Below are 22,420 nucleotides of genomic sequence, written 5' to 3'. Positions count from 1 at the left end.
CATCTAAATTAATTTAATTATATAAATATTTAAATGGGACCAATATCGTAAAAATAAATTTATTACATAATGAAGCACGAGTCAAATTCTTAATGAAAATGCATTCAATGTCCTTCAGATAAGTAATTAGAATGATTAAACTCATCACACATCTAATTTAATTTAATTGTATAAATATTTAAATGGGACCACTATCGTAAAAATGAAATTATTAAATAATGAAAGAAGAATCAAATTCTTAATGAAAATGCATTCAATGTCTTTCAAAAAGTAATTAGAATGATTAAACTTATCACTCATCTAATTTAAGTTAATTATATAAACATTTAAATGGGACCACTAACGTAAAAAGGAAATTATTTCAAAATGTAGCACGAGTCAAATTCTTGATGAAAATGCATTCAATGACTTTCAAATAAATAATTAAAATGATTAAACCTATCATACATCTAATTTAATTAAATTATATAAATATTTAAATGGGACCAATATCGTAAAAATAAATTTATTACATAATGAAGCAAGAGTCAAATTCTAAATGAAAATGCATTCAATGTCTTTCACATATATAATTAAAATGATTAAATTAATCAAACATCTAATTTAATTAAATTATATAAATATTCAGATGGGACCAATATCGTAAAAATAAAATTATTACATAATGAAGCACGAGTCAAATTCTTAAAGAAAATGCATTCGATGTCTTTCAAATAAGTAATTAGAGTGATTATACTTCTCACACATGTAATTTAATTATATTATATAAATATTCAGATGGGACTAATATCGTAAAAATGAAATTATTACATAATGAAGCAAGAGTCAAATTCTTAATGAAAAGGCAATCAATGTCTTTCAAATAAGTAATTAAGATGATTGAAATAATATTAGATCTCGGTTATTAAAATTATATAAATATTTAAATGGAACCAATATCGTAAAAATAAATTTATTACATAATGAAGCAAGAGTCAAATTCTTAATGAAAATGCATTCAATGTCTTTCAAATATATAATTAAAATGATTAAATTAATCAAACATCTAATTTAATTAAATTATATAAATATTCAGATGGGACCAATATCGTAAAAATAAAATTATTACATAATGAAGCACGAGTCAAATTCTTAATGAAAATGCATTCAATGTCCTTCAGATAAGTAATTAGAATGATTAAACTCATCACACATCTAATTTAATTTAATTGTATAAATATTTAAATGGGACCACTATCGTAAAAATGAAATTATTAAATAATGAAAGAAGAATCAAATTCTTAATGAAAATGCATTCAATGTCTTTCAAAAAGTAATTAGAATGATTAAACTTATCACTCATCTAATTTAAATTAATTATATAAACATTTAAATGGGACCACTAACGTAAAAAGGAAATTATTTCAAAATGTAGCACGAGTCAAATTCTTGATGAAAATGCATTCAATGACTTTCAAATAAATAATTAAAATGATTAAACCTATCATACATCTAATTTAATTAAATTATATAAATATTTAAATGGGACCAATATCGTAAAAATAAATTTATTACATAATGAAGCAAGAGTCAAATTCTAAATGAAAATGCATTCAATGTCTTTCACATATATAATTAAAATGATTAAATTAATCAAACATCTAATTTAATTAAATTATATAAATATTCAGATGGGACCAATATCGTAAAAATAAAATTATTACATAATGAAGCACGAGTCAAATTCTAAAAGAAAATGCATTCGATGTCTTTCAAATAAGTAATTAGAGTGATTATACTTCTCACACATGTAATTTAATTATATTATATAAATATTCAGATGGGACTAATATCGTAAAAATGAAATTATTACATAATGAAGCAAGAGTCAAATTCTTAATGAAAAGGCAATCAATGTCTTTCAAATAAGTAATTAAGATGATTGAAATAATCTTAGATCTCGATTATTTAAATTATATAATAATTTAAATAGAACCAATATCGTAAAAATAAATTTATTACATAATAAAGCACGAGTCAAATTCTAAATGAAAATGCATTCAATGTCCTTCAAATAAGTAATTAAGATGATTGAAATAATATTAGATCTCGGTTATTAAAATTATATAAATATTTAAATGGAACCAATATCGTAAAAATAAATTTATTACATAATGAAGCAAGAGTCAAATTCTTAATGAAAATGCATTCAATGTCTTTCAAATATATAATTAAAATGATTAAATTAATCAAACATCTAATTTAATAAAATTATATAAATATTCAGATGGGACCAATATCGTAAAAATAATATTATTACATAATGAAGCACGAGTCAAATTCTTAATGAAAATGCATTCAATGTCTTTCAAATAAGTAATTAGAATGATTATACTTATCACACATCTAATTTAATTTAATTATATAAATATTGAAATGGGACCACTATCGTAAAAAAGAAATTATTACATAATGAAGCACGAGTCAAATTCTTCATGAAAATGCATTCTATGACTTTCAAATAAATAATTTAAATGATTAAATTTATCAAACATCTAATTTAATTAAATTATATAAATATTCAGATGGGACCAATATCGTGAAAATGAAATTATTAAATAATGAAGGAAGAGTCAAATTCTTAATGAAAATGCATTCAATGTCCTTCAAATAAGTAATTAAGATGATTGAAATAATATTAGATCTCGGTTATTAAAATTATATAAATATTTAAATAGAACCAATATCGTAAAAATATATTTATTACATAATAAAGCACGAGTCAAATTCTAAATGAAAATGCATTCAATGTCCTTCAAATAAGTAATTAAGATGATTGAAATAATATTAGATCTCGGTTATTAAAATTATATAAATATTTAAATAGAACCAATATCGTAAAAATAAATTTGTTACATAATGAAGCAAGAGTCAAATTCTTAATGAAAATGCATTCAATGTCTTTCAAATATATAATTAAAATGATTAAATTAATCAAACATCTAATTTAATTAAATTATATAAATATTCAGATGGGACCAATATCGTAAAAATGAAATAATTACATAATGAAGCAAGAGTCAAATTCTTAATGAAAATGCATTCAATGTCATTCAAACAAGTAATTAAGATGATTGAAATAATCTTAGATCTCAGTTAATTAAATTATATAAATATTCAGATGGGACCAATATCGTAAAAATGAAATTATTACATAATGAAGCAAGAATCAAATTCTTAATGAAAATGCATTCAATGTCTTTCAAATAAGTAATTAAGATGGTTGAAATAATCTTAGATCTCAGTTAATTAATTTAAATAAATATTCATATGGGTCCAATATCGTAAAAATGAAATAATTACATAATGAAGCAAGAGTCAAATTCTTAATGAAAATGCATTAAATGTCTTTCAAATAAGTAATTAAGATGATTGAAGTAATCTTAGATCTCGGTTATTTAAATTATATAAATATTTAAATAGAACCAATATCGTAAAAATAAATTTATTACATAATGAAGCAAGAGTCAAATTCTTAATGAAAATGCATTCAATGTCTTTCAAATATATAATTAAAATGATTAAATTAATCAAACATCTAATTTAATAAAATTATATAAACATTCAGATGGGACCAATATCGTAAAAATAATATTATTACATAATGAAGCACGAGTCAAATTCTTGATGCAAATGCATTCAATGACTTTCAAATAAATAATTAAAATGATTAAACCTATCATACATCTAAATTAATTTAATTATATAAATATTTAAATGGGACCAATATCGTAAAAATAAATTTATTACATAATGAAGCAAGAGTCAAATTCTAAATGAAAATGCATTCAATGTCTTTCACATATATAATTAAAATGATTAAATTAATCAAACATCTAATTTAATTAAATTATATAAATATTCAGATGGGACCAATATCGTAAAAATAAAATTATTACATAATGAAGCACGAGTCAAATTCTTAATGAAAATGCATTCAATGTCCTTCAAATAAGTAATTAAGATGATTGAAATAATATTAGATCTCGGTTATTAAAATTATATAAATATTTAAATAGAACCAATATCGTAAAAATAAATTTATTACATAATAAAGCACGAGTCAAATTCTAAATGAAAATGCATTCAATGTCCTTCAAATAAGTAATTAAGATGATTGAAATAATATTAGATCTCGGTTATTAAAATTATATAAATATTTAAATAGAACCAATATCGTAAAAATAAATTTGTTACATAATGAAGCAAGAGTCAAATTCTTAATGAAAATGCATTCAATGTCTTTCAAATATATAATTAAAATGATTAAATTAATCAAACATCTAATTTAATTAAATTATATAAATATTCAGATGGGACCAATATCGTAAAAATGAAATAATTACATAATGAAGCAAGAGTCAAATTCTTAATGAAAATGCATTCAATGTCTTCCAAATAAGTAATTAAGATGATTGAAATAATCTTAGATCTCGGTTATTAAAATTATATAAATATTTAAATGGAACCAATATCGTAAAAATAAATTTATTACATAATGAAGCAAGAGTCAAATTCTTAATGCAAATGCATTCAATGTCTTTCAAATATATAATTAAAATGATTAAATTAATCAAACATCTAATTTAATTTAATTATATAAATATTGAAATAGAACCAATATCGTAAGAATAAATTTATTACATTATAAAGCAAGAGTCAAATTCTTAATGAAAATGCATTCAAAGTCTTTCAAATAAGTGATTAAGATGATTGAAATAATCTTTGATCTCAGTTATTTAAATTATATAAATATTTAAATAGAACCAATATCGTAAGAATAAATTTATTACATAATAAAGCAAGAGTCAAATTCTTAATGAAAATGCATTCAAAGTCTTTCAAATAAGTAATTAAGATGATTGAAATAATCATAGATCTCAGTTACTTAAATTATATAAATATTTAAATGGGACCACTATCGTAAAAAGGAAATTATTACATAATGAAGCACGAGTCAAATTCTTCATGAAAATGCATTCTATGACTTTCAAATAAATAATTTAAATGATTAAATTAATCAAACATCTAATTTAATAAAATTATATAAACATTCAGATGGGACCAATATCGTAAAAATAATATTATTACATAATGAAGCACGAGTCAAATTCTTGATGCAAATGCATTCAATGACTTTCAAATAAATAATTAAAATGATTAAACCTATCATACATCTAAATTAATTTAATTATATAAATATTTAAATGGGACCAATATCGTAAAAATAAATTTATTACATAATGAAGCACGAGTCAAATTCTTAATGAAAATGCATTCAATGTCCTTCAGATAAGTAATTAGAATGATTAAACTCATCACACATCTAATTTAATTTAATTGTATAAATATTTAAATGGGACCACTATCGTAAAAATGAAATTATTAAATAATGAAAGAAGAATCAAATTCTTAATGAAAATGCATTCAATGTCTTTCAAAAAGTAATTAGAATGATTAAACTTATCACTCATCTAATTTAAGTTAATTATATAAACATTTAAATGGGACCACTAACGTAAAAAGGAAATTATTTCAAAATGTAGCACGAGTCAAATTCTTGATGAAAATGCATTCAATGACTTTCAAATAAATAATTAAAATGATTAAACCTATCATACATCTAATTTAATTAAATTATATAAATATTTAAATGGGACCAATATCGTAAAAATAAATTTATTACATAATGAAGCAAGAGTCAAATTCTAAATGAAAATGCATTCAATGTCTTTCACATATATAATTAAAATGATTAAATTAATCAAACATCTAATTTAATTAAATTATATAAATATTCAGATGGGACCAATATCGTAAAAATAAAATTATTACATAATGAAGCACGAGTCAAATTCTTAAAGAAAATGCATTCGATGTCTTTCAAATAAGTAATTAGAGTGATTATACTTCTCACACATGTAATTTAATTATATTATATAAATATTCAGATGGGACTAATATCGTAAAAATGAAATTATTACATAATGAAGCAAGAGTCAAATTCTTAATGAAAAGGCAATCAATGTCTTTCAAATAAGTAATTAAGATGATTGAAATAATCTTAGATCTCGATTATTTAAATTATATAAATATTTAAATGGAACCAATATCGTAAAAATAAATTTATTACATAATGAAGCAAGAGTCAAATTCTTAATGAAAATGCATTCAATGTCTTTCAAATATATAATTAAAATGATTAAATTAATCAAACATCTAATTTAATTAAATTATATAAATATTCAGATGGGACCAATATCGTAAAAATAAAATTATTACATAATGAAGCACTAGTCAAATTCTTAATGAAAATGCATTCAATGTCCTTCAGATAAGTAATTAGAATGATTAAACTCATCACACATCTAATTTAATTTAATTGTATAAATATTTAAATGGGACCACTATCGTAAAAATGAAATTATTAAATAATGAAAGAAGAATCAAATTCTTAATGAAAATGCATTCAATGTCTTTCAAAAAGTAATTAGAATGATTAAACTTATCACTCATCTAATTTAAGTTAATTATATAAACATTTAAATGGGACCACTAACGTAAAAAGGAAATTATTTCAAAATGTAGCACGAGTCAAATTCTTGATGAAAATGCATTCAATGACTTTCAAATAAATAATTAAAATGATTAAACCTATCATACATCTAATTTAATTAAATTATATAAATATTTAAATGGGACCAATATCGTAAAAATAAATTTATTACATAATGAAGCAAGAGTCAAATTCTAAATGAAAATGCATTCAATGTCTTTCACATATATAATTAAAATGATTAAATTAATCAAACATCTAATTTAATTAAATTATATAAATATTCAGATGGGACCAATATCGTAAAAATAAAATTATTACATAATGAAGCACGAGTCAAATTCTTAAAGAAAATGCATTCGATGTCTTTCAAATAAGTAATTAGAGTGATTATACTTCTCACACATGTAATTTAATTATATTATATAAATATTCAGATGGGACTAATATCGTAAAAATGAAATTATTACATAATGAAGCAAGAGTCAAATTCTTAATGAAAAGGCAATCAATGTCTTTCAAATAAGTAATTAAGATGATTGAAATAATCTTAGATCTCGATTATTTAAATTATATAATAATTTAAATAGAACCAATATCGTAAAAATAAATTTATTACATAATAAAGCACGAGTCAAATTCTAAATGAAAATGCATTCAATGTCCTTCAAATAAGTAATTAAGATGATTGAAATAATATTAGATCTCGGTTATTAAAATTATATAAATATTTAAATGGAACCAATATCGTAAAAATAAATTTATTACATAATGAAGCAAGAGTCAAATTCTTAATGAAAATGCATTCAATGTCTTTCAAATATATAATTAAAATGATTAAATTAATCAAACATCTAATTTAATAAAATTATATAAATATTCAGATGGGACCAATATCGTAAAAATAATATTATTACATAATGAAGCACGAGTCAAATTCTTAATGAAAATGCATTCAATGTCTTTCAAATAAGTAATTAGAATGATTATACTTATCACACCTCTAATTTAATTTAATTATATAAATATTGAAATGGGACCACTATCGTAAAAAAGAAATTATTACATAATGAAGCACGAGTCAAATTCTTCATGAAAATGCATTCTATGACTTTCAAATAAATAATTTAAATGATTAAATTTATCAAACATCTAATTTAATTAAATTATATAAATATTCAGATGGGACCAATATCGTGAAAATGAAATTATTAAATAATGAAGGAAGAGTCAAATTCTTAATGAAAATGCATTCAATGTCCTTCAAATAAGTAATTAAGATGATTGAAATAATATTAGATCTCGGTTATTAAAATTATATAAATATTTAAATAGAACCAATATCGTAAAAATATATTTATTACATAATAAAGCACGAGTCAAATTCTAAATGAAAATGCATTCAATGTCCTTCAAATAAGTAATTAAGATGATTGAAATAATATTAGATCTCGGTTATTAAAATTATATAAATATTTAAATAGAACCAATATCGTAAAAATAAATTTGTTACATAATGAAGCAAGAGTCAAATTCTTAATGAAAATGCATTCAATGTCTTTCAAATATATAATTAAAATGATTAAATTAATCAAACATCTAATTTAATTAAATTATATAAATATTCAGATGGGACCAATATCGTAAAAATGAAATAATTACATAATGAAGCAAGAGTCAAATTCTTAATGAAAATGCATTCAATGTCATTCAAACAAGTAATTAAGATGATTGAAATAATCTTAGATCTCAGTTAATTAAATTATATAAATATTCAGATGGGACCAATATCGTAAAAATGAAATTATTACATAATGAAGCAAGAATCAAATTCTTAATGAAAATGCATTCAATGTCTTTCAAATAAGTAATTAAGATGGTTGAAATAATCTTAGATCTCAGTTAATTAATTTAAATAAATATTCATATGGGTCCAATATCGTAAAAATGAAATAATTACATAATGAAGCAAGAGTCAAATTCTTAATGAAAATGCATTAAATGTCTTTCAAATAAGTAATTAAGATGATTGAAATAATCTTAGATCTCGGTTATTTAAATTATATAAATATTTAAATAGAACCAATATCGTAAAAATAAATTTATTACATAATGAAGCAAGAGTCAAATTCTTAATGAAAATGCATTCAATGTCTTTCAAATATATAATTAAAATGATTAAATTAATCAAACATCTAATTTAATAAAATTATATAAACATTCAGATGGGACCAATATCGTAAAAATAATATTATTACATAATGAAGCACGAGTCAAATTCTTGATGCAAATGCATTCAATGACTTTCAAATAAATAATTAAAATGATTAAACCTATCATACATCTAAATTAATTTAATTATATAAATATTTAAATGGGACCAATATCGTAAAAATAAATTTATTACATAATGAAGCAAGAGTCAAATTCTAAATGAAAATGCATTCAATGTCTTTCACATATATAATTAAAATGATTAAATTAATCAAACATCTAATTTAATTAAATTATATAAATATTCAGATGGGACCAATATCGTAAAAATAAAATTATTACATAATGAAGCACGAGTCAAATTCTTAATGAAAATGCATTCAATGTCCTTCAAATAAGTAATTAAGATGATTGAAATAATATTAGATCTCGGTTATTAAAATTATATAAATATTTAAATAGAACCAATATCGTAAAAATAAATTTGTTACATAATGAAGCAAGAGTCAAATTCTTAATGAAAATGCATTCAATGTCTTTCAAATATATAATTAAAATGATTAAATTAATCAAACATCTAATTTAATTAAATTATATAAATATTCAGATGGGACCAATATCGTAAAAATGAAATAATTACATAATGAAGCAAGAGTCAAATTCTTAATGAAAATGCATTCAATGTCTTCCAAATAAGTAATTAAGATGATTGAAATAATCTTAGATCTCGGTTATTAAAATTATATAAATATTTAAATGGAACCAATATCGTAAAAATAAATTTATTACATAATGAAGCAAGAGTCAAATTCTTAATGAAAATGCATTCAATGTCTTTCAAATATATAATTAAAATGATTAAATTAATCAAACATCTAATTTAATTTAATTATATAAATATTGAAATAGAACCAATATCGTAAGAATAAATTTATTACATTATAAAGCAAGAGTCAAATTCTTAATGAAAATGCATTCAAAGTCTTTCAAATAAGTGATTAAGATGATTGAAATAATCTTTGATCTCAGTTATTTAAATTATATAAATATTTAAATAGAACCAATATCGTTAGAATAAATTTATTACATAATAAAGCAAGAGTCAAATTCTTAATGAAAATGCATTCAAAGTCTTTCAAATAAGTAATTAAGATGATTGAAATAATCATAGATCTCAGTTACTTAAATTATATAAATATTTAAATGGGACCACTATCGTAAAAAGGAAATTATTACATAATGAAGCACGAGTCAAATTCTTCATGAAAATGCATTCTATGACTTTCAAATAAATAATTTAAATGATTAAATTAATCAAACATCTAATTTAATAAAATTATATAAACATTCAGATGGGACCAATATCGTAAAAATAATATTATTACATAATGAAGCACGAGTCAAATTCTTGATGCAAATGCATTCAATGACTTTCAAATAAATAATTAAAATGATTAAACCTATCATACATCTAAATTAATTTAATTATATAAATATTTAAATGGGACCAATATCGTAAAAATAAATTTATTACATAATGAAGCACGAGTCAAATTCTTAATGAAAATGCATTCAATGTCCTTCAGATAAGTAATTAGAATGATTAAACTCATCACACATCTAATTTAATTTAATTGTATAAATATTTAAATGGGACCACTATCGTAAAAATGAAATTATTAAATAATGAAAGAAGAATCAAATTCTTAATGAAAATGCATTCAATGTCTTTCAAAAAGTAATTAGAATGATTAAACTTATCACTCATCTAATTTAAGTTAATTATATAAACATTTAAATGGGACCACTAACGTAAAAAGGAAATTATTTCAAAATGTAGCACGAGTCAAATTCTTGATGAAAATGCATTCAATGACTTTCAAATAAATAATTAAAATGATTAAACCTATCATACATCTAATTTAATTAAATTATATAAATATTTAAATGGGACCAATATCGTAAAAATAAATTTATTACATAATGAAGCAAGAGTCAAATTCTAAATGAAAATGCATTCAATGTCTTTCACATATATAATTAAAATGATTAAATTAATCAAACATCTAATTTAATTAAATTATATAAATATTCAGATGGGACCAATATCGTAAAAATAAAATTATTACATAATGAAGCACGAGTCAAATTCTTAAAGAAAATGCATTCGATGTCTTTCAAATAAGTAATTAGAGTGATTATACTTCTCACACATGTAATTTAATTATATTATATAAATATTCAGATGGGACTAATATCGTAAAAATGAAATTATTACATAATGAAGCAAGAGTCAAATTCTTAATGAAAAGGCAATCAATGTCTTTCAAATAAGTAATTAAGATGATTGAAATAATCTTAGATCTCGATTATTTAAATTATATAATAATTTAAATAGAACCAATATCGTAAAAATAAATTTATTACATAATAAAGCACGAGTCAAATTCTAAATGAAAATGCATTCAATGTCCTTCAAATAAGTAATTAAGATGATTGAAATAATATTAGATCTCGGTTATTAAAATTATATAAATATTTAAATGGAACCAATATCGTAAAAATAAATTTATTACATAATGAAGCAAGAGTCAAATTCTTAATGAAAATGCATTCAATGTCTTTCAAATATATAATTAAAATGATTAAATTAATCAAACATCTAATTTAATTAAATTATATAAATATTCAGATGGGACCAATATCGTAAAAATAAAATTATTACATAATGAAGCACGAGTCAAATTCTTAATGAAAATGCATTCAATGTCCTTCAGATAAGTAATTAGAATGATTAAACTCATCACACATCTAATTTAATTTAATTGTATAAATATTTAAATGGGACCACTATCGTAAAAATGAAATTATTAAATAATGAAAGAAGAATCAAATTCTTAATGAAAATGCATTCAATGTCTTTCAAAAAGTAATTAGAATGATTAAACTTATCACTCATCTAATTTAAGTTAATTATATAAACATTTAAATGGGACCACTAACGTAAAAAGGAAATTATTTCAAAATGTAGCACGAGTCAAATTCTTGATGAAAATGCATTCAATGACTTTCAAATAAATAATTAAAATGATTAAACCTATCATACATCTAATTTAATTAAATTATATAAATATTTAAATGGGACCAATATCGTAAAAATAAATTTATTACATAATGAAGCAAGAGTCAAATTCTAAATGAAAATGCATTCAATGTCTTTCACATATATAATTAAAATGATTAAATTAATCAAACATCTAATTTAATTAAATTATATAAATATTCAGATGGGACCAATATCGTAAAAATAAAATTATTACATAATGAAGCACGAGTCAAATTCTTAAAGAAAATGCATTCAATGTCTTTCAAATAAGTAATTAGAGTGATTATACTTCTCACACATGTAATTTAATTATATTATATAAATATTCAGATGGGACTAATATCGTAAAAATGAAATTATTACATAATGAAGCAAGAGTCAAATTCTTAATGAAAAGGCAATCAATGTCTTTCAAATAAGTAATTAAGATGATTGAAATAATCTTAGATCTCGATTATTTAAATTATATAATAATTTAAATAGAACCAATATCGTAAAAATAAATTTATTACATAATAAAGCACGAGTCAAATTCTGAATGAAAATGCATTCAATGTCCTTCAAATAAGTAATTAAGATGATTGAAATAATATTAGATCTCGGTTATTAAAATTATATAAATATTTAAATGGAACCAATATCGTAAAAATAAATTTATTACATAATGAAGCAAGAGTCAAATTCTTAATGAAAATGCATTCAATGTCTTTCAAATATATAATTAAAATGATTAAATTAATCAAACATCTAATTTAATTAAATTATATAAATATTCAGATGGGACCAATATCGTAAAAATAAAATTATTACATAATGAAGCACGAGTCAAATTCTTAATGAAAATGCATTCAATGTCTTTCAAATAAGTAATTAGAATGATTATACTTATCACACATCTAATTTAATTTAATTATATAAATATTGAAATAGAACCAATATCGTAAGAATAAATTTATTACATAATAAAGCAAGAGTCAAATTCTTAATGAAAATGCATTCAAAGTCTTTCAAATAAGTAATTAAGATGATTGAAATAATCATAGATCTCAGTTATTTAAATTATATAAATATTTAAATGGGACCACTATCGTAAAAAGGAAATTATTACATAATGAAGCACTAGTCAAATTCTTAATGAAAATGCATTCAATGTCTTTCAAATAAGTAATTAGAATGATTATACTTATCACACATCTAATTTAATTTAATTATATAAATATTGAAATGGGACCACTATCGTAAAAAGGAAATTATTACATAATGAAGCACGAGTCAAATTCTTCATGAAAATGCATTCTATGACTTTCAAATAAATAATTTAAATGATTAAATTAATCAAACATCTAATTTAATAAAATTATATAAACATTCAGATGGGACCAATATCGTAAAAATAATATTATTACATAATAAAGCACGAGTCAAATTCTTGATGCAAATGCATTCAATGACTTTCAAATAAATAATTAAAATGATTAAACCTATCATACATCTAAATTAATTTAATTATATAAATATTTAAATGGGACCACTATCGTAAAAATGAAATTATTAAATAATGAAAGAAGAATCAAATTCTTAATGAAAATGCATTCAATGTCTTTCAAAAAGAAATTAGAATGATTAAACTTATCACTCATCTAATTTAAGTTAATTATATAAACATTTAAATGGGACCACTAACGTAAAAAGGAAATTATTTCAAAATGTAGCACGAGTCAAATTCTTGATGAAAATGCATTCAATGACTTTCAAATAAATAATTAAAATGATTAAACCTATCATACATCTAATTTAATTAAATTATATAAATATTTAAATGGGACCAATATCGTAAAAATAAATTTATTACATAATGAAGCAAGAGTCAAATTCTAAATGAAAATGCATTCAATGTCTTTCACATATATAATTAAAATGATTAAATTAATCAAACATCTAATTTAATTAAATTATATAAATATTCAGATGGGACCAATATCGTAAAAATAAAATTATTACATAATGAAGCACGAGTCAAATTCTTAAAGAAAATGCATTCAATGTCTTTCAAATAAGTAATTAGAGTGATTATACTTCTCACACATGTAATTTAATTATATTATATAAATATTCAGATGGGACTAATATCGTAAAAATGAAATTATTACATAATGAAGCAAGAGTCAAATTCTTAATGAAAAGGCAATCAATGTCTTTCAAATAAGTAATTAAGATGATTGAAATAATCTTAGATCTCGATTATTTAAATTATATAATAATTTAAATAGAACCAATATCGTAAAAATAAATTTATTACATAATAAAGCACGAGTCAAATTCTAAATGAAAATGCATTCAATGTCCTTCAAATAAGTAATTAAGATGATTGAAATAATATTAGATCTCGGTTATTAAAATTATATAAATATTTAAATGGAACCAATATCGTAAAAATAAATTTATTACATAATGAAGCAAGAGTCAAATTCTTAATGAAAATGCATTCAATGTCTTTCAAATATATAATTAAAATGATTAAATTAATCAAACATCTAATTTAATTAAATTATATAAATATTCAGATGGGACCAATATCGTAAAAATAAAATTATTACATAATGAAGCACGAGTCAAATTCTTAATGAAAATGCATTCAATGTCTTTCAAATAAGTAATTAGAATGATTATACTTATCACACATCTAATTTAATTTAATTATATAAATATTGAAATAGAACCAATATCGTAAGAATAAATTTATTACATAATAAAGCAAGAGTCAAATTCTTAATGAAAATGCATTCAAAGTCTTTCAAATAAGTAATTAAGATGATTGAAATAATCATAGATCTCAGTTATTTAAATTATATAAATATTGAAATGGGACCACTATCGTAAAAAGGAAATTATTACATAATGAAGCACTAGTCAAATTCTTAATGAAAATGCATTCAATGTCTTTCAAATAAGTAATTAGAATGATTATACTTATCACACATCTAATTTAATTTAATTATATAAATATTGAAATGGGACCACTATCGTAAAAAGGAAATTATTACATAATGAAGCACGAGTCAAATTCTTCATGAAAATGCTTTCTATGACTTTCAAATAAATAATTTAAATGATTAAATTTATCAAACATCTAATTTAATTAAATTATATAAATATTCAGATGGGACCAATATCGTAAAAATAAAATTATTACATAATGAAGCAAGAGTCAAATTCTTAATGAAAATGCATTCAATGTCTTTCAAATAAGTAATTAAGATGATTGAAATAATATTAGATCTCGGTTATTAAAATTATATAAATATTTAAATAGAACCAATATCGTAAAAATATATTTATTACATAATAAAGCACGAGTCAAATTCTAAATGAAAATGCATTCAATGTCCTTCAAATAAGTAATTAAGATGATTGAAATAATATTAGATCTCGGTTATTAAAATTATATAAATATTTAAATAGAACCAATATCGTAAAAATAAATTTATTACATAATGAAGCAAGAGTCAAATTCTTAATGAAAATGCATTCAATGTCTTTCAAATATATAATTAAAATGATTAAATTAATCAAACATCTAATTTAATTAAATTAAATAAATATTCAGATGGGACCAATATCGTAAAAATAAAATTATTACATAATGAAGCACGAGTCAAATTCTTAATGAAAATGCATTCAATGTCTTTCAAATAAGTAATTAGAATGATTATACTTATCACACATCTAATTTAATTATATTATATAAATATTCAGATGGGACCACTATCGTAAAAAGGAAATTATTACATAATGAAGAACGAGTCAAATTCTTGCTGAAAAGGCATTCAATGTCTTTTAAATAAATAATTAAAATGATTAAATTTATCAAACATCTAATTTAATTAAATTATATAAATATTCAGATGGGACCAATATCGTAGAAAGGAAATTATTACATAATGAAGCACGAGTCAAATTCTTAATGAAAATGCATTCAATGTCTTTCAAATAAGTAATTAGAATGATTAAACTTATCACTCATCTAATTTAATTTAATTATATAAATATTGAAATGGGACCACTATCGTAAAAAGGAAATTATTACATAATGAAGAACGAGTCAAATTCTTGCTGAAAAGGCATTTAATGTCTTTCAAATAAATAATTAAGATGATTGAAATAATCTTAGATCTCAGTTATTTAAAATATATAAATATTTAAATAGAACCAGTATCGTAAAAATAAATTTATTACATAATGAATCAAGAGTCAAATTCTTAATGAAAACGCATTCAATGTCTTTGAAATATATAATTAAAATGATTAAATTCATCAAACATCTAATTTAATTAAATTATATAAATATTCATATGGGACAAATATCGTAAACATGAAATTATTACATAATGAAGCAAGAATCAAATTCTTAATAAAAATGCATTCCATGTGTTTCCAATAAGTAATTAAAATGATTGAAATAATCTTAGATCTCAGTTATTTAAATTGTATAAATATATAAATGGAAACAATATCGTAAAAATGAATTTATTACATAATGAAGCAAGAGACAAATTCTTAATGAAAATGCATTCAATGTCTTTCAAATAAGTAATTAAGTTGATTGAAATAATCTTAGATCTCAGATATTTAAAATATATAAATATTCAAATAGAACCAATATCGTAAAAATAAATTTATTACATAATAAAGCAAGAGTCTAATTCTAAATGAAAATGCATTCAATGTCTTTCAAATAAGTAATTAAGATGATTGGAATAATCATAGATCTCAGTTAATTAAATTATATAAATATTCAGATGGGACCAATATCGTAAAAATGAAATTATTACATAATGAAGCAAGAGACAAATTCTTAATGAAAATGCATTCAATGTCTTTCAAATAAGTAATTAAGTTGATTGAAATAATCTTAGATCTCAGATATTTAAAATATATAAATATTTAAATAGAACTAATATCGTAAAAATAAATTTATTACATAATAAAGCACGAGTCAAATTCTAAATGAAAATGCATTCAATGTCTTTCAAATAAGTCATTAAGATGATTGAAATAATCTTAGATCTCGGTTATTTAAATTATATAAATATTTAAATAGAACCAATATCGTAAAAATAAATTTATTACATAATAAAGCACGAGTCAAATTCTAAATGAAAATGCATTCAATGTCTTTCAAATAAGTAATTAAGATGATTGAAATAATCTTAGATCTCGGTTATTTGAATTATATAAATATTTAAATAGAACCAATATCGTAAAAATAAATTTATTACATAATGAAGCAATAGTCTAATTATTAATGAAAATGCATTCAATGTATTTCAAATAAGTAATTAGAATGATTAAACTTATCACACATCTAATTTAATTAAATTATATAAATATTCAGATGGGACCAATATTGTAAAAATGAAATTATTAAATAATGAAGGAAGAGTCAAATTCTTAATGAAAATGCATTCCATGTGTTTCCAATAAGTAATTAAAATGATTGAAATAATCTTAGATCTCAGTTATTTAAATTGTATAAATATATAAATGGAACCAATATCGTAAAAATGAATTTATTACATAATGAAGCAAGAGTCAAATTCTTAATGAAAATGCATTCAATGTCTTTCAAATAAGTAATTAAAATGATTGAAATAATCTTAAATCTCAGTTATTTAAATTGTATAAATATATAAATGGAACCAATATCGTAAAAATGCAATTATTACATAATGAAGCAATAGTCTAATTCTTAATGAAAATGCATTCAATGTATTTCAAATAAGTAATTAGAATTATTAAACTTATCACACATCTAATTTAATTAAATTATATAAATATTTAAATGGGACCACTATCGTAAAAATGAAATTATTAAATAATAAAAGAAGAGTCAAATTCTTGATGAAAATGCATTCAATATCTTTCAAATAAGTAATTAAAATGATTGAAATAAACTTAGATCTCAGTTATTTAAATTGTATAAATATATAAATGGAACCAATATCGTAAAGTGAATTTATTACATAATAAATCAATAGTCAAATTCTTAATAAAAATGCATTCAATGTCTTTCAAATAAGTAATTAAGATGATTGAAATAATCTTAGATCTCAGTTATTTAAATTATATAAATATTTAAATAGAACCAATATCGTAAGAATAAATTTATTACATAATAAAGCAAGAGTTAAATTCTTAATGAAAATGCATTCAATGTCTTTCAAATATATAATTAAAATGATTAAATTTATCAAACATCTAATTTAATTAAATTATATAAATATTTGAATGGGACCAATATCGTAAAAATGAAATTATTACATAATAAAGGAAAAGTCAAATTCTTAATGAAAATGCATTCAATGTCTTTCAAATAAGTAATTAAAATAATTGAAATGATCTTATATCTCAGTTATTTAAATTGTATAATTATATAAATGGAACCAATATCGTAAAAATAAATTTATTACATAGTAAAGCACGAGTCAAATTCAAAATGAAAATGCATTCAATGTTTTTCAAATAAGTAATTAAAATGATCTGAACATTTGCTCTTAAAAATGCGATTATATATATATATTTGAATAATTTTTATTCATAATTTTTAGTTTTATATATAGTTATACAAATATAATATAATAATTATATATATTGTTATCATTAAGTATACATTAATCTATTTTACTTTGTGTTACATCGAAAAAAAATTTATTATAATTTCTTTGAATATTATTGTTGAATTTAATGTGAAAAAATTATCGTTATAAAAAAAAATGTACAAAATTTTTTTTTATATATTTATAGCAGATAAAATTAATTTCATAAAAATGTGATAATATGATGTAAATAATATGTTATAATATTTTAAACTCGAATATTTTATGACAGAAATCAGCTGATAACTGTCAAAAAGAATTATGACATTATTTAAAACATATATTATTATTTTAATTTTTATAACATATTATTAGTTTAAAATTTAAATAAATCGTTAATTTGCTAATTAAAATTTAAAATAATAATAGGTTATAAAAATTAAAATAGTATATGTAGTAAATAATATGTTATAATGCCTTAGCTGCGATTAATATTTTTTGACAGAAATCAGCTGATAGTTTTCAAAAATAACAATCGTATTTTAAGTATTATATTATATTATTTAATACATATTATTATTTTAATTTTTATAACATATTATTATTTTAAAATTTAATTAACAAATTTTCGCTTAATTAATATTTTTTGACAGAAATCAGCTGATTAAAGTGTTAATTTGCTTATTAATTTTTTAAATAATATGTCATAATATTTTTGACAGTTATCAGCTGATTTCTATCAAAAAATATTAATCAAGAAGAAGGTATTATAACATATTATTTACAACATAATACTATTTTAATTATATTACTATTTTTACCATATTATTATTTTAAAATTTAATTATCAAATTAATGCTTTAATCAGCTGATTTCTGTGAAAAAATATTAATCAAGTTTATACAAACTTTATTTTATTTTTTTTTAAATATTCTTTTTAACAAAAAATCGAAGAATGGCGCGCGCGTAGCGTGCGATTGTGTTGTTCTAGTAACTAGTATATAAAATCGAAGAATGCGCGTAGCGCGCACTTGTTTTTTTCCAGTGTTTAAAAAAAGACGTGTCATAACTTGAAGTTATGATAATTAAATCGCGACATTAAACAATCAAAAAAATTAATCATTGCACCTAATAATTAAAACTTGTTAAAAAAGATGAAGAAAGAAAGAGCGCATTTAAATATATGAGAAAACATGAATAAAATAATTCTCACTTCGATAATAGAAAATATTTAAAAAAGACTATATAAATTATCTTTTTTTTTTTTAATTGAAATATTCATCCTAATTAATTGTGTGTTTATTCATTTTGAGGTAACGGATAGTAACTATCTACAATCTACAGTCTACAATCTACATTCTAAATCTACATCTCTACAATCAAATATTTATGAAACCGTTACCTCGTAATAAAATAATAGTTTATCACTTACCAATCGATGTTCAACAGCAGAGGAGATAACTGCATCGAAGCTACGTTGATCTGTAACATACAAATAGAATATAAATTATAACAGCGTTTTAAATAATTATTATCTAATTAGTATTTTAATATCTAATTAGTATTTTACACATTAAATTTTATATTCGACGCGTACAATAATCAGTAGATAGGTATATATAATTGAATAATTTTATAAATTTTGTAAAGATTATTTTTTTAAATATAAAAAACTTATAATATTTAAGAAAATAACAGGTAGACAATTATTTCGACCAAAAACTGGCATCAGTATCTTTATTAATTAAATTAAATTAAAATGACATTCTGTCAATTACTGTCTCTCAACAGTAATTGACAGAATGTCATAATGACATCTATTGTACTCGTTCTCTTGATTTTTATTCGATTTATATTAACAACACTTGAAAAGGACTAAAATTTATAATCGAAACGTAGTGTTTTAATTTAATTAATAAAAATACTGATGCCAGTTTTTGGTCGAAATAATTGTCTACCTGTTATTTTCTTAAATTCTCACTGGCGAATAACAATTACTTAGAATTTATTATAATATTTATACATATAGAGTTATTTCTCTCTAATTTTCCTTTATTTAAATTATTCAATATATAAATAGAATTATATAATATCTATGCGTAAAAAAATACGTGATTTATAACAAGTCAAATATTATACATATACATCATATTATATAAATATTATATAAATAATAAACACTCACCACAAAGTTGCTCCGCCGATGCCTGATGCCTCCTAGTCCTGCTCCTCCTCTCAGGTCAGATTGATCAGGATTGTCCAATAATTCAAGTCAAAGTCTGCTGATTGATGATAACGCGCGATACTTTGAACGACACTCCCGCACTTAAACGCGCGATACTTTGAACGACACTCCCGCACTTGAACGCGCGACACTACCGTCCGATTGTGTCTTATTGTTAGACCGTCGTGTTGCCGATCATATCGCTCAATTTTATGGCGATGTCAAGCACACCATATGTGCTTCATTAGTAATAACTGTAATTTCTTAATAATTACTATTCTATAATATCGATAACACCCCCCTTTAATGAAAATTATAATAAATTAATATTATATATAAAAGGAATTTTGTACGTTCTTTGTTATGAATCCGCGAAAATTCGATAATCAATTTTAATATATTCGCGGTTTGCAGTTTATTTCCGAATTACACGATAGCGCAATCGATGAATCACAAAAGTAAAAAAAAATAAAATAAAATAACATAATTCGTACTAAAAATTTTAAGATATTATCATGAATTTTTCTGCAAATTTTATATCACTATTACTTTTTCTTTTAGTCCAAAATTATTATATATTCTCAAAATATCCCCAAAATATCTGATATGTTATATATTTTAAAATATAACTTTATTTTAACTAATGTAAACTCAAATGATCAATCAACATAAATGAATGGATTACAAAATATATAATATAAAATCTGTACATTATAATAATAAGTAATTATAATTATTTAATCATTAAAAATTTATAATCACACATACAATTAATATAATTGTTAGTATGTTCTTTTAAAATAAATTAGATTGAACATATTATGTATTACTATATAAAATGTTTCTTTTCCTTTTCTTAAACTGTAATTCTTAAACTGTATTCATAATCTTTATTATACTTTTAATCTTTAATAACCCATTCATTTTAAGGTAACGGAACTATCTACAAAATCTACAGTCTATACACAAGCTACAATCTAGATCTACACATTTCCACACAATCTAATCTCTACAAAACCGTTACCTTTTGTAATAAAATAATTTTTCACTCACCGGTCGATGCACAATAGCGGAGTTAACTGCATTGAAGCTACGTTGATCTGTAACATATAAATAAAATTCAAATTATAGAACTGCTCAAAATAATTAATACTTAAAAAAATTATTATTTTGTATGCATTAAATTTTATATTCGATGCATACAAATAATAAACAGCAATATAATTAAAAAATTTTATAAATTTTTATTTAATAATAATTGAATTAATAATAAATACTTACACAATAGTTGCTCCGCTGATGCCCGACGTCTCTCCCAGACCTCCTCCTCCTCTCAGATTGTCAAGATCATCAGTCGTCAGTTACGTTGATCTGTAACATACAATTAAAATTAAAATTGTAGTAGCGCCAAAAATAATTAATATTTTAAAAAATTATTATTGTACGCATTGGATTTTATTTTCCATGCCTACAATAAAGAGCAAGTAGAAATATAGTTGAATAATTTTATAAATTTTTATTTAATTTATAATTTTTATTTAATTTACAATTATTAAATTTTTATTTAATTTATAATTATTTTTTATTTGATTTATAATAATTTTATTATTTTATTTTATTTTATTTTATAAATTTTTATTTAGTAATTGAACTAAATAAAGTCAATAAATACTCACTCCATGATT

The 22,420-nt window shown here is 21.2% G+C and overlaps 1 protein-coding gene across 1 annotated transcript in view; it reads right to left on the bottom strand.

Moving 5' to 3' along the window:
- LOC145941826 (aminopeptidase N-like) overlaps positions 1-22,092 on the bottom strand; it is a 61,321-nt gene extending 39,229 nt beyond the window's left edge. The window contains exons 1-4 of the mRNA XM_083048157.1: positions 22,017-22,092; positions 21,789-21,835; positions 20,697-20,989; positions 19,944-19,993 (exon numbers count right to left, since the gene is read on the bottom strand). The gene's annotated coding sequence lies outside the window, so the exon portion shown is untranslated. The remainder of the gene's footprint in view (positions 1-19,943; positions 19,994-20,696; positions 20,990-21,788; positions 21,836-22,016) is intronic.
- Positions 22,093-22,420: the final 328 nt, after the last annotated feature.

This window comes from Prenolepis imparis, unplaced genomic scaffold (assembly GCF_030444845.1).
Source record: "Prenolepis imparis isolate NDT839.2.m4 unplaced genomic scaffold, iyPreImpa1.0 SCAF_10, whole genome shotgun sequence".
NCBI classification, from domain to species: Eukaryota; Metazoa; Arthropoda; class Insecta; order Hymenoptera; family Formicidae; genus Prenolepis; species Prenolepis imparis.
This window is presented reverse-complemented; position numbering and strand designations above follow the sequence as displayed.